At 43.3% G+C, this 16764-nt stretch overlaps 1 long non-coding RNA gene across 2 annotated transcripts in view; it reads left to right on the plus strand.

The window, feature by feature from the left end:
• The first annotated feature begins 8451 nt into the window (after positions 1-8451).
• LOC115301793 overlaps positions 8452-16764 on the plus strand; it is a 37638-nt gene continuing 29325 nt past the window's right edge. For both annotated transcript variants that reach the window (XR_003913291.1, XR_003913292.1), the window contains exon 1: positions 8452-9040. This is a non-coding gene — a long non-coding RNA (uncharacterized LOC115301793). The remainder of the gene's footprint in view (positions 9041-16764) is intronic.

A 16764-nucleotide genomic window follows, 5' to 3' on the forward strand; every position in this document is an offset into this window, starting at 1 on the left:
TGTCTCAGCTCGAACCGTCAAAGTGGATTAATCCAAACTCCTTCCACTTTTTATTGCATTGAGAACCTCACAATGGGGAGAGTAGTCACTGTACTCAGTCCACTGGTTCAAACCCCCATCACGGACACAGCCAAAAGTAATGCTTAACTAGAAATCCAAACATCTCCTGGCTCAATTAGGTTGACATACAAGATTAATCATCACAGTGCCCATGTTGGTAAGAAGCTCAAGGAATTTTCTGCACATAGATGATGAATGCTTGCTTTGAAGGGGCTGCTTTTAGTAATGCTGACCTCCCCATTTGCTGAAATGCTTAGGTGAGTATGATGTGCACACAAGTGTATGCCTTTTCTAAGTGGTGTGATTCTGTGTGTGTGTGTGTAGTATGTGTGTAAGCTTGTGTGTGTGTATGTGTGAGAGAGAGACAGAGAAACTGACAGAGACAGAGGGAGAATCATTTGTGTAGATGGAAGGAACTCAGGCTCCAGGGATGTTGGGTGTGTTGCAGAACAGGGTTGGATGAGAAGAAAATCTGGAGATTAGTGATTTCAGCAGAAGTAGGATCCTACTAAATCAGAGGCAGGAGAAGGGCATGAAACAGCCAGAAGACTTTGACATAGTTGAAATAAAATGGGAGTTAGGGCCACTCTAGTCTAGAAGATCAGGGGCATGGTGGTGCTCATAATGTGCTCCAGAAGAGTTCCATTACCTCTTGCTAAAATAGCTAAGCCTGAGGCTAACAGATTTAAAGTCTGACCATCACTGCCCTTTACTCTCAATAAAACAAACAATCTGGATTGCACCTGTACTTTATTCTTCCCTCAGCTTCTCCTCTTGTAACCGAACCGATGTGAGTTCATCCTTTGGTGAGTGACAGGTAGAAACTACACCAGGTGAGTTGCTGCACCAAAAGAAAACTTTATTTGCAGCAAAAAAAGGAGTTTAGAGGGATAACTTCCAAAGCCATGACTCTCCTAGTGAGGGTGAGCAGATTCCTTTCATTTAGGGTTAGCATGAATATTTAGATGGGGCAGACTTGTTGTCCTATGTAGAGGCGGCTATAAGGTCATGCATGTGCCTGAGGAAGTATATATATACATTGCGCCTATACATACATTGTATGTTTTGTAATTAAGGCTTGTGCTCCTCCTTGGGGAAAGATTTTAGTATTATAATGAGGTAAAGGCACTCCATGGCTCACTCCGCAGTCTATCTGCACAGGCATGGGTTTTGGGGCTGTGGGGAAGCTGGGTCTAGGTGGTCTGGGCCAGTGAGAGCTTTTTATCTGGGAAGTCATTATTGCTTGAGGGGAATTTTGGGTTTCTATCATGGGATGCTATGCCCCTTGAGTCCTTTGCCTGAGTTAAGAGCGGGAAAGAAGAACTTTAAGAAAAATGGGGGACAAAGGCCGGGGGTACAAGTAGATGGGCAGTAAAGGGTAGTGACAATCTATTGATAGCTTCCTATCTCCTTTGGCAAAGGCACTTCAATCTAATTTTAGCAGACAATATTGTGAGGGATGAGGAAGTAATTTTCTGCAGTGGCTTGGGATAGAAGGTCCTTTCAGTAGGACTTTTATTCAGGGGCTTGGAGAATAATTCAATAAAGTCCACTTGGTTTACAAAATTTCTAAGATTTATAAGATGAATTATATTTTCATGCTGGTTTCTTTTTTTTTTTTTTTTAATAATGTTTTTGATTTATTTTTGAGAGACAGAGAGAGGCAGCATGAAGAAGGGAGGGTCAGAGACAGAGTGAGACACAGAATCTGAAGAAAGGCTCCAGGCTCTGAGCTCTGTCAGCACAGAGCCCGATGCGGGGCTCAAACCCACAAACTGTGAGATCATGACCTGAGCTGAAGCTGGATGCTTAACTGACTGAGCCACCTAGGTGCCCCCAAGTTTCTTTTTTAAAATGTTTATTTATTTATTTTGGGAGAAAGAGAGAAACAGAGAGTGAGGGAGAGAGAGAGAATCCCCAGCAGGCTCCGAGCTGTCAGCACAGAGTCCGATGCAGGACTCAAACCCACGCACTGTGAGATCATGACCTGAGCTGAAATCCAGAGTTGGACACCTAATGGACTGATCAGGTGCCCCAATTTTCATACAAGTTTCTGAATAGCCATATGACAAAACACAACTAGTGTTTTCCTGAAGTCTTAAATGCCTTTGCAGACGTAAATTTATCTTTAATATCACAAAGTGCTGTCTCTGGAGTGGATTGACATGAACCTCTTCCCTTGTCCACTGTCGTGATCACTACTAGGTGTCAGCTGCCAAACCTGAGTCACCAAACGCTAATCACGTAAGAAGTGTATTAGGGAGGAATCCTATAAATTGTGTTTCCAGAGCGGAAAAAAAAAGTGCAAAATTTAAATTCACAGTGAAGCTATCACAGCTGTTTAGGATGCAATAAAAGTCCATTTTAATAAGTATCACATAGTTTACCTGTACCTATTAAGTGCATTTAGAGATAGGCAGAGTGAAAGCGTAATCTGCTTTTAAGCATTTTCCTAATACAAATTACACAAATGAAGTATTTGGGCATGCTTACACTGCTAAACGAGGCAGAAAAGTTTACCAAACTTTGTGTTATTAATATTTCTTTAATGTGTTTGGCTCTGTTAGGAATGAATCATGCAATGTATGTGAAAATCCTTCTGCAGGGTTGGGCCAAATAGACCTCTGTCGCTTGTCTCTAATTATCTGTTCCTGGGCAAACCACTTCCCTTCTCCGGGTTGCAGTTTCCTTATGTGTAGAAAAACTTGGTTAATTAATCCTACGAGTATCATCATTCAGGCTAAATGAGATAATACATACAAAGAACTCAGCTCAAGAATGCATACGCGAAGTACTCCATAAATGATAGTGATTATTATTATTACAAGCTTACAGTACTTAACTCAATGCTATTATCTTTAGAGTCCAAAGTTATATTTGTTTTAACCATTTAAGATGGAAATTTTAAGTAAATTTTGCTCTGTTTGCAGCCTGTTAGACTGAATTTTTTAAAAGTTTTATTTATTTATTTCGAGAGGGAGAAAGGTAGAGAGAGAAGGAGAGAGAGAAATGCAAGCAGGTCCTGCACTGTCAGCACAGAGTCTGAGTTGAGGCTTGAACCCATATACTGTGATATCATTGTTGGACCTTTTTTTCCCAGTGTGAGTCACTGAGAATAGAATCCACAAACACAAACAGAGTTGGTTAGTGGGTTTATTTTAGTTCAGCCAAACAGCTCCTCCCAAGTAGCTGGAAGTCCTCTGAAGATTGCCTCACCGAGCAGGAACTCAGGGTTTTTAAGGGTTTTGTAGAGGCAAAATGGGTCATCATGTAGTTAACCAATTACAATTTACAGCATTTCATTATAGTCAATTACATTGTAATACATAGACGTTAGTTTTGGTGGGAACCTATCATTTTAAAGTTCTTAGTCTTTTAAAATGACCAGTCATAGTAAGACACCTAAGATGTCTAGGTGTCCAGGGGCTAGGTGACTTTAACCTCACCTTGGACTTTGTCTCTGCCAGGTCTTACTAAAAGGGTGGGGTTGCTTACCAGAATCTTGAAAAACAAGTTAAACTTTAGGTCACAATGTTCATTATCAAGTTACATTCTTAGGGTCTTTCCAGGGCCCAGTTGCTCAACATTAAATTATTTACCGGAATGGGAGTGGGTGAGTGAAACAATGGTTGGTATTTTAGGGTCCAGTTTGACCTGAGGGGATAGGGTCTAACATCATGACCTGAGCTGAAACCAAGAGTTGGACATTTAACCCATTGAACCACCAGGCACCTGGAATTTTGTTACAAGAACACATTATAACAATGGAACTTTAAAAAAGAAAAATGACTTACTCATAATCCTCATATCCTAATGAAACATTGCTTTGCCTCTTTTTGGGTTCCCTTGCTTGTATGTAGGCACATTTTGATGTTATTGTAATTGGTGTTCATAGCACTATTCTATAGTCTGCATTTTCATAAAATGGACTGCATTTTTTGTATGTTCCATAATTGTAATGTTTAGTAGCCATATAGCTTTCAGTTGAGTCTGGGGACCCTAATGTCACAGTCCTTGTTTTTAGTCATATTGATCGCTTCTAGTTTCCATAGATGAGTATCTTTCATAAAAGGAGCCCAGGGAATCTGGATTTGGGGACTGGGAAGGGGTGAGTCCTTCTGCTTGGGGCGGGTAGGGCTCCACAGCTGAGGTGTTTGGGGATGGAGCACCAAGGCTCTTGCATGCTTCTGGAGAGCCAGCAGCAGTGGGGGTGAGGTGGGTGGGGGGCCCCAAAGAGAAAACGCTGCCAGGCTGGCTACACAAGGCTGACTCCATCTGTGCGGTAAGAGGCAGAGGGGACCTTGAGTTCGCCTTCTGAATTGGTCTGCTCGGTTTGGCAGCTACGAGAAGGACCAGGCATCGGTCGGAAGTTTCTTCTGGAGGGCAGAAGCTGGAGTCAGTATGTTCCAGGCAACCTCTGTGTGATGTTGTGATTTATAATAAGAAATGTATTTGGTCTTTGTTTCAGTTTCTGGCACAGAGCTCCAAAAACCCTTGGAATTTCCGAAGGAATGAGAGTGATTAAAGTCTCTTTTGCTCTGTTAATGAGGTGACTTTTGGAAAGCCACCTAGGTCACCTGAGGAAGGGGGCTGATTGCCAGGAGAACCCACCACATGTTTAGAGGATTGGAACTTTCAGTTCACAGCCCTGGCTTCCAGAAATGGGCCAGGGGCTGGAGGCTGAATAGATTGGCAACAGCCAATGATTTAATCAACCATCTCTATGTAATAAAGCCTCCCTAGAGGGGTGCCTGGGTGGCTCAGTAGGTTAAGCATCCACCTCTTGATTTTGGCTCCAGTCATGATCTCACGATTCGGGAGTTCGAGGCCTGCATTGGGCTTTGCACTGTCAGTGCAGATCCTGGTTGGTATTCTCTCTCCCTCTGTGTCTCTGCACCTCCCACATGTTCTCTCTCTCAAAATAAATAAATAAACTAAAAAAAAAAAAGCCTCCAGAGAATCGCAAAAGGACAGAGTTTTGGGGAGCTTCTGGGTTGAGGAATGCTTGGAAATGCGGAGAGAATGTTCTCCAGGAAGGCATGGGAGCTCTGAGACCTTTCCTACCTCGCCCTACGCATCTTTCCCTCTGGCTACTGATTCACATCCTGCACTATCTTTTGTAATAAACTGACAGTCTCATGAGTGAACTGGCTTCCTGAGTTCTGTGAGCTGCTCCAGCAAATTAATTGAACCCAAGGAGGGGTTCCTGGGAACCTCTGATCTACAGCCAGTTGGTCAGAAGTATAGGGGACCAGCTGGATTTATAACCGGCATCTAAAGTGGAGAACAATCTTGTGGGACTGAGCCCTTAACCTGTGGGGTCTGACGCTATCTCAGGGCAGACAGTGTCAGAGCTGAGTTGATGTGTAGGCCACCTGGCTGGGGTCTGAGAATTGCCTCCCAAACACAAACCGCAACTCGTTCCAGAATATACTCCGCTTCTGCTCCTTTCTGTGAGCTCATTAAATCTTATAAAGTACGACTTCCACTATAAAGTCAGTTGATACTCTAGTTAAACTGATGGGGAAACTGAGGCACAGTGAGGGAGTATAAGTGGCCCAGGTCAACGGCTACCATCTTGTTGGAATGCGCAGCTCCACAGGACTTCTCTGAGCTGAGGGCTGACAGCAGGGCAACCCTAGGGGGTGACCATCTGGGAGTCATGGTAACAGCCTTAGACCAGGGAAGGGCCAGGTCTGCCCTACAATTAAAACCACAAGCTTGCCTTTGCTGCTGGGTACATTGGGGCACTGCAGGGCGATGAGAGGAAATGGCTGCCGGTGTCTCAGCTGTCGCCAGTCCTGTTCTCGGGAGTGTTTTTCTTGAGTGCGACACTTCTGAGAACACAGCAGCCCCGCGGGTGTGCACGGGACACTGTTCCACTTGGGCGGCGTCCGGACAATGGCCTTTGTCGCGGTTTGTGGTGAGGAGAGCGTCTTAGCTGCCCTTCTCCGACCAGCGCTGTGTCCAGCACACGGTTTCCATCGTTACCATGCGGGACTTCCTATGCGATCTTATGAAAATGCAGAGCTGAATTCAATAAAAAGACTGCTTTTTTCACTATTACATTGGCAAATACATATATATATAAATATTATAAATGTTATTTTATTTGCCATACGGGATGTGTAAAACAACTCGTATGTTTTATGTATTTATAAATATTGTGTATGCTTATATATGTTTAAAATATAGTTTTAGGGACAAAATTGTGTGTATAAGGATATTTGTTATAGGGTTATTTATAATAGTGAAAAATTAAATTAGAAATTGCTTAAGGGGTGCCTGGGTGGCTCAGTCGTTAAATGTCTGACTTTGGCACAGTTTGTGAGTTTGAGCCCTGCATTGGACTGCCTGCTGTCAGTGGGGAGCACCTCTGGATCCTTTGTCCTCCTTTCTTTCTGCCCCTCCCCCACTTGCACATATTCTCTCTCTCTCTCTTTCAAAAAAAAAAAAAAAGAAATTACTTAAATGTCCAGTGATAGAATAATTGGTAAAGAAATTATGTATAGTCACACTTCGGAACTAAAGTGTTAGAAAAATGCTTGCAAAAAAATGTTTAATGACAGGGGACACTGCTCATGATTAAGAATTAAAAAAATTGTTTAATGTTTATTATTGAGGAGGGGGGCAGAGAGAGAAGGAGACACAGAATCCAAAGGAGGTTCCAGGCTCTGAGCTGTCAGCACAGAGCCCAGTGCGGGGCTTGAACCCACAAACCACGAGAACATGACCTGAGCCAAAGTCAGACCCTTAATTGACTGAGCCACGTAGACAGCCTGCATGAGGTTTTTAAAGGTGGTATGTAAGATAGAAATTACACATTGTGCTTCCACTTTTGCAAAGATAGTAAAAAAGTATTTGTAAGGCACAACTGGAAATCAATGCATGAAAATATCAAAATGAAAATGGTGATTATTTCTCAGAGGTCAAAATAGGGGTCAAGTTGTTTTCTTATTTATACTATAAACTTTACACACTTTCTTCAAAGAGCCTGACAAACACACAAGGCAAACATTTGTGTGTACAAAGCCACAAGAGAAAAACCACACCATGGAGATTTTTCCCATTTTATCCCAATTTCCAAATTTTGCCCTGTTGTCAGATTATGAAATTTCATTCTGGCTGGGAAGTAAGATGCTGTAGGGATTGGAGGATGAGAAAGGTCAAGGGTTTTCTTTTCTTTAAAAAAAATTTTTTTTAATGTTTTTTAATTTATTTTTGAGAGACAGAGAGAGACAGCACAAGCAGGGGAGGGTCAGAGAGAGAGGGAGACACAGAATCTGAAGCAGGCTCCAGACTCTGAGCTAGCTGTCAGCACAGAGCCCGATGCGGGGCCTCAAACCCATGAACTGTGAGATCATGATTTGAGCCAAAGCCAGACACTCAACCGACTGAGACCCAGGCGTCCCAGGTCAAGGGTTTTCTAACTTCGATTTCTAACTAAAGCTGGCAGATGAGCTGCTGGATAAAATGAGAGTTCAGGTGAGTCTGGTGGATAGCGGAGGGCAGCCTGGGTGTGGTGGAAAGAGTGCCCCAAGATTTCAGGTCTGACTTGGCCACTGTGAACTTTGGGAGTGGGACTTTGCCTGGTATAGGAGCTGGATGGACCCAGGTTCAAGTTCATGTCCAAAGTTACCTGTGTGACTTAATCTCATGAAATCTCAACACAGTTTTTATTTTTATTTTTTTAATGTCTTTATTTTATTTGAGAGAGAGAGAGACAGAGAGTGAGCAGGGGAGGGGCCGATAAAGAGGGAGACACAGAATCTGAAACAGGCTCCAGGCTTCAGCCTGGCATGGCGCTCAAACCCACGGACTGTGAGATCATGACCTGGGCCAAAGTTGGATGGTCAGCTGATGGAGCCACTCAGGTGCCCCTCAACACAGTTGTAAAATGACCGCCTTACGGGTCTGTAGGGGAGCGTTAATGATATAGGGTACATAAAAACGGCAGAAGGAGTCTGGCCGGTACCAAGGGCATATAACCAATGTCCAGCTCATGCCCTTCCCTGGTTTGCATGGCTGCCTGTCACATCAAGGAATTAGAATATAACCTCTAAATTAGTCTTTCTCTTTAAAACATCTAGTGCTTAAAAAGCCTTCGGCAAGGAGAATTTAATATTTTCTTAACTTTTATTTTTCTTCCTTTGGCAAAGAATGAGTTATTGCAGTGCATGCATTTACATTAAGGAGCCGAGTAGCCGGGTTTGAGATTCAGCTGTGGGAGCAGAGGGTCTTAAAGGAAGCCAGAGAGGGCCGTGGTTCTTAAGCTGAGAGACGACGAGGAACAGGTGACTGAGTACTGGTGCCTTGATCTCTCGCCTTTTCCTGCAAAAATACATATCTAGGGCTCTGTGTTTTGTTTTCTCTAGAGCAGTGGCTCTCAAGCTTTATTGCAAGTTACAGTCACCTGGAGAGCTTTCAGACCATCCCAAGGTCCCAGAAGCACCTCACACCAATGAAGTCTGGTAGAACCCAGAGGTCGGTGCTGTAAGCCTCCCCGGGTGATCCAAGCGTGCACCCGAAGTGATGATCCACGTGCTCTAGTGAAATCTCTGAGAACAACAACAACAACAAAAATTGTCGCCAGTTTGAGATCTGGTTTCTCAGGGACACGCCACGGAGCTGAACAAAAGGCAGGCTGTCGCCAGTGTGATGGTCCTTCTTTCCAGGAGGACACATCTCTCGGAATATTCTCGTTTTTAAACTGAAGCAGATATGCAAGTTCTATTCCTGCCTACTGAGTATGGTTGACATATTTGACAATATCCTTCTGTGAAGACAAGAGAAAGGACTAATGTGAAAATACACCAACAAACATACGGGGACATTTATGGAGGAATTCCAAAAATTGGATCCCTAAAGAAGAATGCATGTCTGACAGGAACCTCAGGACCTGGAATCCTTTTGTGTCATTTCCAGGCAACAGAAGAACTTTCCTTCTGAGGTATGTCCACTAGATGGCAGCATAGCCATGGTAAAGTATCCCACTGGCCTCTTTGGCATAAAGGAGGGATTTTTTAATACCGAACAGAGTTTGGAACTCCGATGGTTTTATAGATATGAATATGCTGTTAAAATATTCTAAATTATAGTATATATATATCTGATATATAATTCTTAGTATTATTGTGTAAAGCATATTGGCATTCTCACTATAATTCATACCATCATTAATTATATCATGTATTATTTAAACAGGTTTAATGTTATGGCTAAAAGTCCTTTGCTGGCTACCACCACCTTCTCTTGGCTAATCTCAACTTTTGTTTGGCTAAAACTACATTCTTCAAAGGGCAGGGGATGTTTATTTATTAAATGGCTTTCGTCTATAGCATTAGCCACACAGCTGTGATCCTGCTAATTATGGGTCTGTCCTGATTTTCACTCCGTTGTACGATGTAGTCAGTTTCTTCTTTTTCTACCACAATTTAATACCAACTCCAACTCCATTTTTGATGTTTTGTGGATGCAATATGTTAAATTATGTTTTGACCCGAGTGCCAAGCCACGTGTGACGTGTTGGCAATGCAAAACGAGACTTCCATGGAGGTGACATGCTAGTCGAATATACAGTGACAATTATGTAAAGTACATATTTTAGTGCAAAGTCAACTATGGTTTTACAAGTCCTTTTAAGATTTAGACTTGTTCTGTTGATCACAGAAAGTTATTTCGGAAATGGCGTGGTGATCAGGCAAAGGGCTTGGACCTGAGATTATCAGAGGTGGCTTTACAAATGTAAGGCTTATTAGGAGATCAATGCCAGACGTGTTCATTGGGCACTGGGGCTGTGCTGCAGCTGTCCACTATTGTCACCATCTGTTATCTTTAGGATACATCCACCCGGCCAGGACAAAGTAGTTTAGAAATATGTAGACAGTCTGGTTAATTTAGTTAGCTCAGTAAGTGAATACACACACAGGCTGGTCCACAAATAGAACAAGTCATTGTGTGAGGCTTTTTAAAGCATTTGATGGTTGACAAAGCATGTTCAAATATATCGTGTGTGAGTTTAACATTTCTATGCCCAGAAAATGCGGCCATCTGGCCCAGTGGCCAGAGTGCACATGTCAGGCGCACGTCAGAGGTACCCAGTAAGTTGCTATTTTACAATGGCTACAATTTACTAGAAGCCTGGCTTTTGGTAACCAGGAATCTAGTGTCAGATCACGCTGTTTCCGGCTCAGTAATTTATGACTTGAGATCTTCAGACAATTCTCTAAGTCCCAGCTTTGACCATGTGTGTGTGGGTGTGTGTGTGTGTGCCTGATCTTCAAATTCTGCTCCTGGGGTCTTTGTGTTTCTTTTCCACCTGTGTTTTATTTTATTTTATTCTACTTTATTTTATTTTATTTTGAGGGAGAGAAAGAGCACATATGCATGCAAGAAAGGGAGGGGCAGAGGGAGCAAGAGGGAGAGAATCCTGAGCAAGCTCCACACTCAGTCTTGAACCCCACATGGGGCTTCATTTCATGACCGGGAGATTATGACCTGAGCCAAAGTCAAGAGTTGGATGCTTAAGAGACTGAGCCACCCAGGTGCCCCTCCGCCTGTGTGGAAGAGGCTGTTCGTGACTTCTTGATCTGTGGTCAGCAGGACCATACACTGAACCAGCTTTGTTACTGGGCAGAGCGTAAATTAAGCAACAGACCCTTTCTAAGATGAGATGTGAAAAGACTGTACGTTGTCTGACTAGCCTGGAAAAGGCCTGCAGTGATGCCTAGGAGTGATACTCATTTCTAAATGGGGGCAAGGCGGGGGTCTCGCAGTCCATGGTTGTGAAAGAACATTGAAATGTTAGAAGGGAAAGCTGTTGCCCATAACCTTATAAAACAGACTTTCTGTTTCCAACAACAACAAAAACAAGCAGACCAACAGAAAAGGAAAACCGTGAAAAAGTTGAAATAGCAAAATGATGGAAGAGCGCAGGTCGGGACCGGGCAAGGTGCCAGAGTTTCCCATAAAGGAACAAATACATTTAGAAAGTGGCAGCACCTTTTGACATTTGCTAAGTGATTTTGATGATTGACTTTTCAATTGGGTTTCTGTAAGTAGGCAAAGAAGGGGTACCAGGGAAAAGCAATTTTCCCGATGGGAGTATAAAATCCGTCAGTCTAATGAAATGTTTTCTCTGGTTTAGAGATAACAACCCACTTTTGGATTTTATGCCTAATATTGATTCTTTGTGTATTTTTTATAGAAGCCTTGATGAAATTCAGTTAATTGTATTTTATTAGACTGAGAGATTGTCTTTTTTAATATTCTCCAGACCCTTTCACTCATGCCTCTTCATTCTGTCTCTCTGCTCCCTATCAATAGCTTACCTTTGATGGATGGTTTGTGACAGTTAGGGGAAAAAAATCAAACTCTCACTCTACCTTTTTGATCTGCTTCCAGTTTGTGCAATTGCAAAAGCGCTGAAAAAGCCAAGTTCCTTTAAGTAGGAAGATGCTGAAATACGGTCATTAAATCTTGATGGGTGTTTCATTCTGCATCCCATAATTTTAAGGAGAACCAGTTTCTGAAATGGCTGGATAAATGCAGACAGTATAAGAAGGTGGAAAGGGGGTCTCAAGGCAGCTTTTGAATCTGTGGGACACTGAGTTTATTTACAAACACCGGAAGAGCTAGTAAATTATCAGCGGCTTCCCCACTAGGCGAAGCAGACCCAGAACAGAACATGGCGGCTTTGGGGGTTTGAGCAGCTTGGCAGCTGGTGGGGGGTGCTGCTGTGGCTTCCCCCTGTTTCCGTCTTGGGTGTTTTATCTAGCAAAAGCATTATTTTGAGACAGCTGCTTTTGCTGTTGGGCAATAAGGTGACTTGCTTTTTGGGATAGAGGGTCTCATAAAAGAATGTGGACAAGAAGAATTAGTGGTTTGTGGAAATCTTTATTGACTAACACAGGTGGGCATGGAAGGTAGAATTAAAATTAGAATTCCTTAAAGGACAGAAAGTTTCAGATTGATGTAAACCCAAAGAATAATGAAAATGAAAAATAAGAGAGAGGCAGGATATTATAGTGCTAATAGTTCAGCCCCAGGAGACTTGGATTTTAGTCCTGGTTTTGTGACTTAGAAGCTATATGTCCTTGGGTAAATCACTTAAATTCTCTGAGCTTAAGTTTTCCTGTCTGTAAGATGGGTGTTTGGGGGGGGCTTAATTAGGGCTGGGCAAAGAACATCACATGTGTTATCTAACAACTATCTCAAGACCCTTATGAGGCAGGAACTATTATTATTAGTCTGAGATATAGATAAGGACACTGAGGCACACTGGAGGTTAGAAATTTCCCGAGTCTGTGACAGGGACAGGATTTGGACACAGACTGTTTAAGGCCAGTGTCTGAAAGCACTGTGTACTTGCTACTAACATAGAGCCACCCTGGAATCCCCAGAATCCTTGACTCACAAGATCGTGGTATGATCTGGTAAGTTAATACTGGTGCAGAGGGTTCTATAAAATAGAAAGTCACGCCAATGTAAGGTGGCGTTGTTTTCAGTTATCAATAGGCTCTCTAGTGTTAGACATGGTGAGTATGTCGGAGACCAGACTCAAATACAATGAGGCTACTTTGCATCCCGAGTGCACTAGTTTCCTAGGGCTTCTGAGACAATGTATGGGAAGCCAGGTGGTTTAGAGCAATCCATTTTTATTGTCCCACAGTTCTGGAAGCCAGACATCAAGATTTTGGCAGGGCCATGCTCTCTCTCAAGGCAGGAGGACGTTCCAGGCCATTCTGCCAGCTTCTGGAAGCCTCAGACATTCCTTGGCTTGTTCCTTCGCCCTGAATCTTCACATCGTCTTCTCTCTGTGTGTATCTGTGCCCAGATTTCACTCTTTGTAAGGTCACCAGTCATATTGGATTAGGGTCTATCCCAATGATCTCATCTTGATCATCTGTAAAGACCATATTTCTGGGGCATCTGGGCGACTCAGTCGGTTGAGTGTGCAACTTTGGCTCAGGTCATGATCTCACTCACGGGTTCAAGCCTTGCATCAACTCTGAGCTGCCAGCACAGAGTCTGGAGCCTGTCTCGGATTCTGTGTCGTCTCCCTCTCTCTCTGCCCCTCCCCTGCTCATGCTCTGTCTCTCTCTTTCTCTCAAAATAAACAAACATTAACAAATTAAAAAAAAAAAGGACTGTATTTCTGATGAAGGCACATTTGCAGATACTGGTGACTAGGTCTTTAATATACATATGTTTTTTTCTGAGGGTAGTGGTGGTGGTGGTGAGACCGTTTAACCCCTAACAGTGAGAAAGTGCAGGGATGGGATATGGAGTCAGGCACACCAGAGTCCAAATCCAGCCTCCATGGTTGACTAATGAAGGTGATTCTATTAGTTTTCTATTGTGGCTGTAACAAATTACACACAGTTAGTGGCTTAGAAGAGCATGTGTTTACTATCTGAAAGTTCTAGAGATACAAAATCTGAATGGGTATTCCTGAGCTAAAATTGAGGTGCTGAGCGGGACTGTGTGCCTAGTAGAGGTTTCAGGAAGACTCTGTTTCTTCCCTTTTTCAGTCTCTCGAAGCTGCTTGGGCTCTTAAGCTCATGGCCCAGCCCCTTCCTCCATCTTCAAAGCCAGCAAGATACTATCTTCAAATCTCTCTTTGAATTTGGCATCGACCTTCTGCCTCTCTCTTCCAGTTTTCAAGGATCCTTTTGATTCCATTGTGATTTTAAGGAGCCTTGTGATGACCCCCTGGATAATTTAGTATCCTTTCCCCATGTCAAGAATTATTCTGGGGGTATTATTCTGCCGCCCACTGTAACTCTCCTAAACTCCCTCTATAACTCAAGAATCCTCATGGCTTTATATATGTTGTTGAGAAGGTTGAAGGAAGTCATTCTTGTGACGAGCTAGGGCCAGAGCTCAGCACAGAGTAGTAAATCATCATCTGTTAGCTGCTGATACGACATGCTTGCAGGGTTTTAATGGGAAGCTATATTTTTAAATCCTTTGGAGAGGTTAGGAAAATCTGTGCAAATATTTCTGATGTTTGTATGGATCCAAGGCAAAGTATAGGTGTTCTGTTTTCCGCATAATCAGTGAAGCTACGTACAACTAACAGAGGGGGGCTAGAACCTCATTTGCGTGGCCTACATTTCATTCTTTTAGTTCCCTTTCCAAATCAAGTGGCAATTGCAACAGATTATGCATAGGAAGACAGCCAATTTAGTTTGGTGATCTTAATATAGTTAAATATTCCATTTTTAGGCACCTTTAATGTCTAAGACATTAAAGAATATTTTAATGTTTATTTAGTTTTGGGGGAGAGGGAAGAGAGAGAGAGAGAAAGAGAGAGGGAAACTGTGCTAGCGGGGGAGGAGCAGAGAGAAGGGGAGACACAGAATCTGAAGCAGGCTCCAGGCTCTGAGCTGTCAGTACAGAGCTGGGTGCGGGACTCTAACTCATAGACCGTGAGATCATGACCTGAGCCGAAGTTGGACATTCAACCAACTGAGCCAAGCGCCCCCATGCCTAATGTCTAAAACATTTTAATGACCACTGTAGCACTTACTCACCTACCAACCCCCAGCCCCAGTTTAAATAATTTTGGGTAGTTTAATGTATGTTATAGAAACAGCCTAAAGCCATACCAATAGAATAGAATAATAAAAATTATTGTTTTTTATAACTACAATAACGATATAAATAATTGAGGAATACTTTATAGTTTTACAAAAGGCTTTCTCATAGACTATCAAATAAATGATGATTTGATGGTTCCACAAGCCTTCTAGTGTGAGGAGAGAGGTTGGAACAGTGGCCTCAGAATCAGACTGACCTGCTTTTTATTTCCACCATCACCCCTTACGACTTTGGGATCCCAGCCAAGGAATAGACTCTCTCTGGCCTCAGTTTCCTCATCTGTCAGGTGAATCCTGTAGTTCCCCCATAGGATTGTAGTGAGGCTTCAATAAGAGAACCACAAAGCACTCGGTACGGTGCTCGGCACAGCTCCATGATGATCAATGTAGGCGGCCATTGTAACTATTTTTGTAAAGAAGTATTAAAGCCAAGCTCTACCAGTTCCAGTTGCAGCTGTGCATCCAAGTTCATAGAGGCTACAGTCCAAAGTGAGATGCAAAACCACAAACAAGACTTACAAATGGAGGTGAACAAGATTTGGGTTCTGACTCACTCCTGACCACTAGCCTCAAAGGGGTTGGAAAGATGGATGTGTGGGTGGGGGGACAGGAAGAGGGATTGTGCACAGAGTTGTGGTGGGGTGAGCACTTCCCACGGGGTGAAGGGTGGGATGATTCTTCTCAGGGCCAAAGGGACTATAAGGAATCCACCCAGAGAATGTTAATGTGTGTCTCCGGCAGTTTGGTCGACATGATGTACTGGTGCATACTCATCTCTAGAGCCCGGAGTGGGAGAGGATGTTTGGCTAGTAGCTGACAGAAAGAAGTGAAGGAGCAGTTGCCACTGCCTTGGGCCCAGCTGCACTCCCTGCATTTTTCTAGGCAAAGGTAGTGAGTTTTGTGGAACAGATGGGGGCTGTGCTGGTGAGCAATGGGGCCGTCTCAGATCTTAGATCGTAGATCAGGATCTTAGGTGTCTTACATCCTGGCCAAGATGGCCACCAGCAGGGGTGAGGTTCTTCCCATCTGGGAGGAAGCAGAGGTCTGGATCTCTAAGTGTCTGCTGGAGGAGAAACAGTTATCTAAGTCAATAGAACTACAGGAGAGAAATGCTCACCTATGGGGAGAGGACACCATGTTTCAGAGACTCAGAGGAGTGCCTCTGGGGAGAAGTGAATGCTAGGTCATCCTGGGATGAGGCACATTTTCTCCCTCCCTTACACTCTGATCCAGGAGGGTAAAAAACCATGATTAGCACATTTGAGGAGAAGGGACGAATGTGCAAGGCGGGGAAGGAGAAGTCAAACATCATCTTGTCCCAGCAGGCAGCCAGCCTGCTCAGCCGGCTGTGAACATGGAGAGGTTGTGAGTGAGGACATGAAAGTGGAAGGTTTTATTTATTCCTTTGGACCCAGAAATATGAATTACCCAACCAAGACTGCTCTGATTACAGTTGACCCTTCAACAACATGGGTTTGAGCTGAGTGGGCCCACTTACACAGGGAGTTTTTACAATACAGTAAGTATATTTTCTCTTCCTTATGATTTTCTTAATCACATTTTCTTTAGCTTACTTTATTGTAAAAATATAGGGCATATAATATATGTAACATACAACATCTGTTAATCGGGTGTTTATGTTATCAGGAAGGCTTCCAGCAGATGGTGGCCTATTAGTAGTTAAGTTCTGGGGAGTCAAAAGTTATACATGGTTTTTTTACTGTGTGGGGGGTCAGCGCCTCTAACCCCTGTGTTGTTCAAAGGCCAGCTACACTTTAAGGTATCTAAGGAATCCTGACACTTACTCTAAATCTGGTACAGAGGCCAGTCTCGGGGCACCTGGGTGGCTCAGTCAGTTAAGCATCTGACTTTGGCTCAGGTCATGATCTCACAATTTCCAAGTTTGAGCCTCACATCAGGCTCTGTGCTGACAGCTTAAAGTCTGAAGCCTGCTTCAGGTCCTATGTCCTCCTCACCCTTCCCGACTTGCAGTCTGTCTGTCTGTCTGTCTCTCTCTCTCTCAAAAATAAATAGACATTAAAACAATTAAAAAAAAAAAAAAGCCAGCCAGTCCCATGGAATGAACCGGAAGAGGCAGTGA

Source organism: Suricata suricatta, chromosome 9, assembly GCF_006229205.1.
Source record: "Suricata suricatta isolate VVHF042 chromosome 9, meerkat_22Aug2017_6uvM2_HiC, whole genome shotgun sequence".
In the NCBI taxonomy this organism is placed as follows: Eukaryota; Metazoa; Chordata; class Mammalia; order Carnivora; family Herpestidae; genus Suricata; species Suricata suricatta.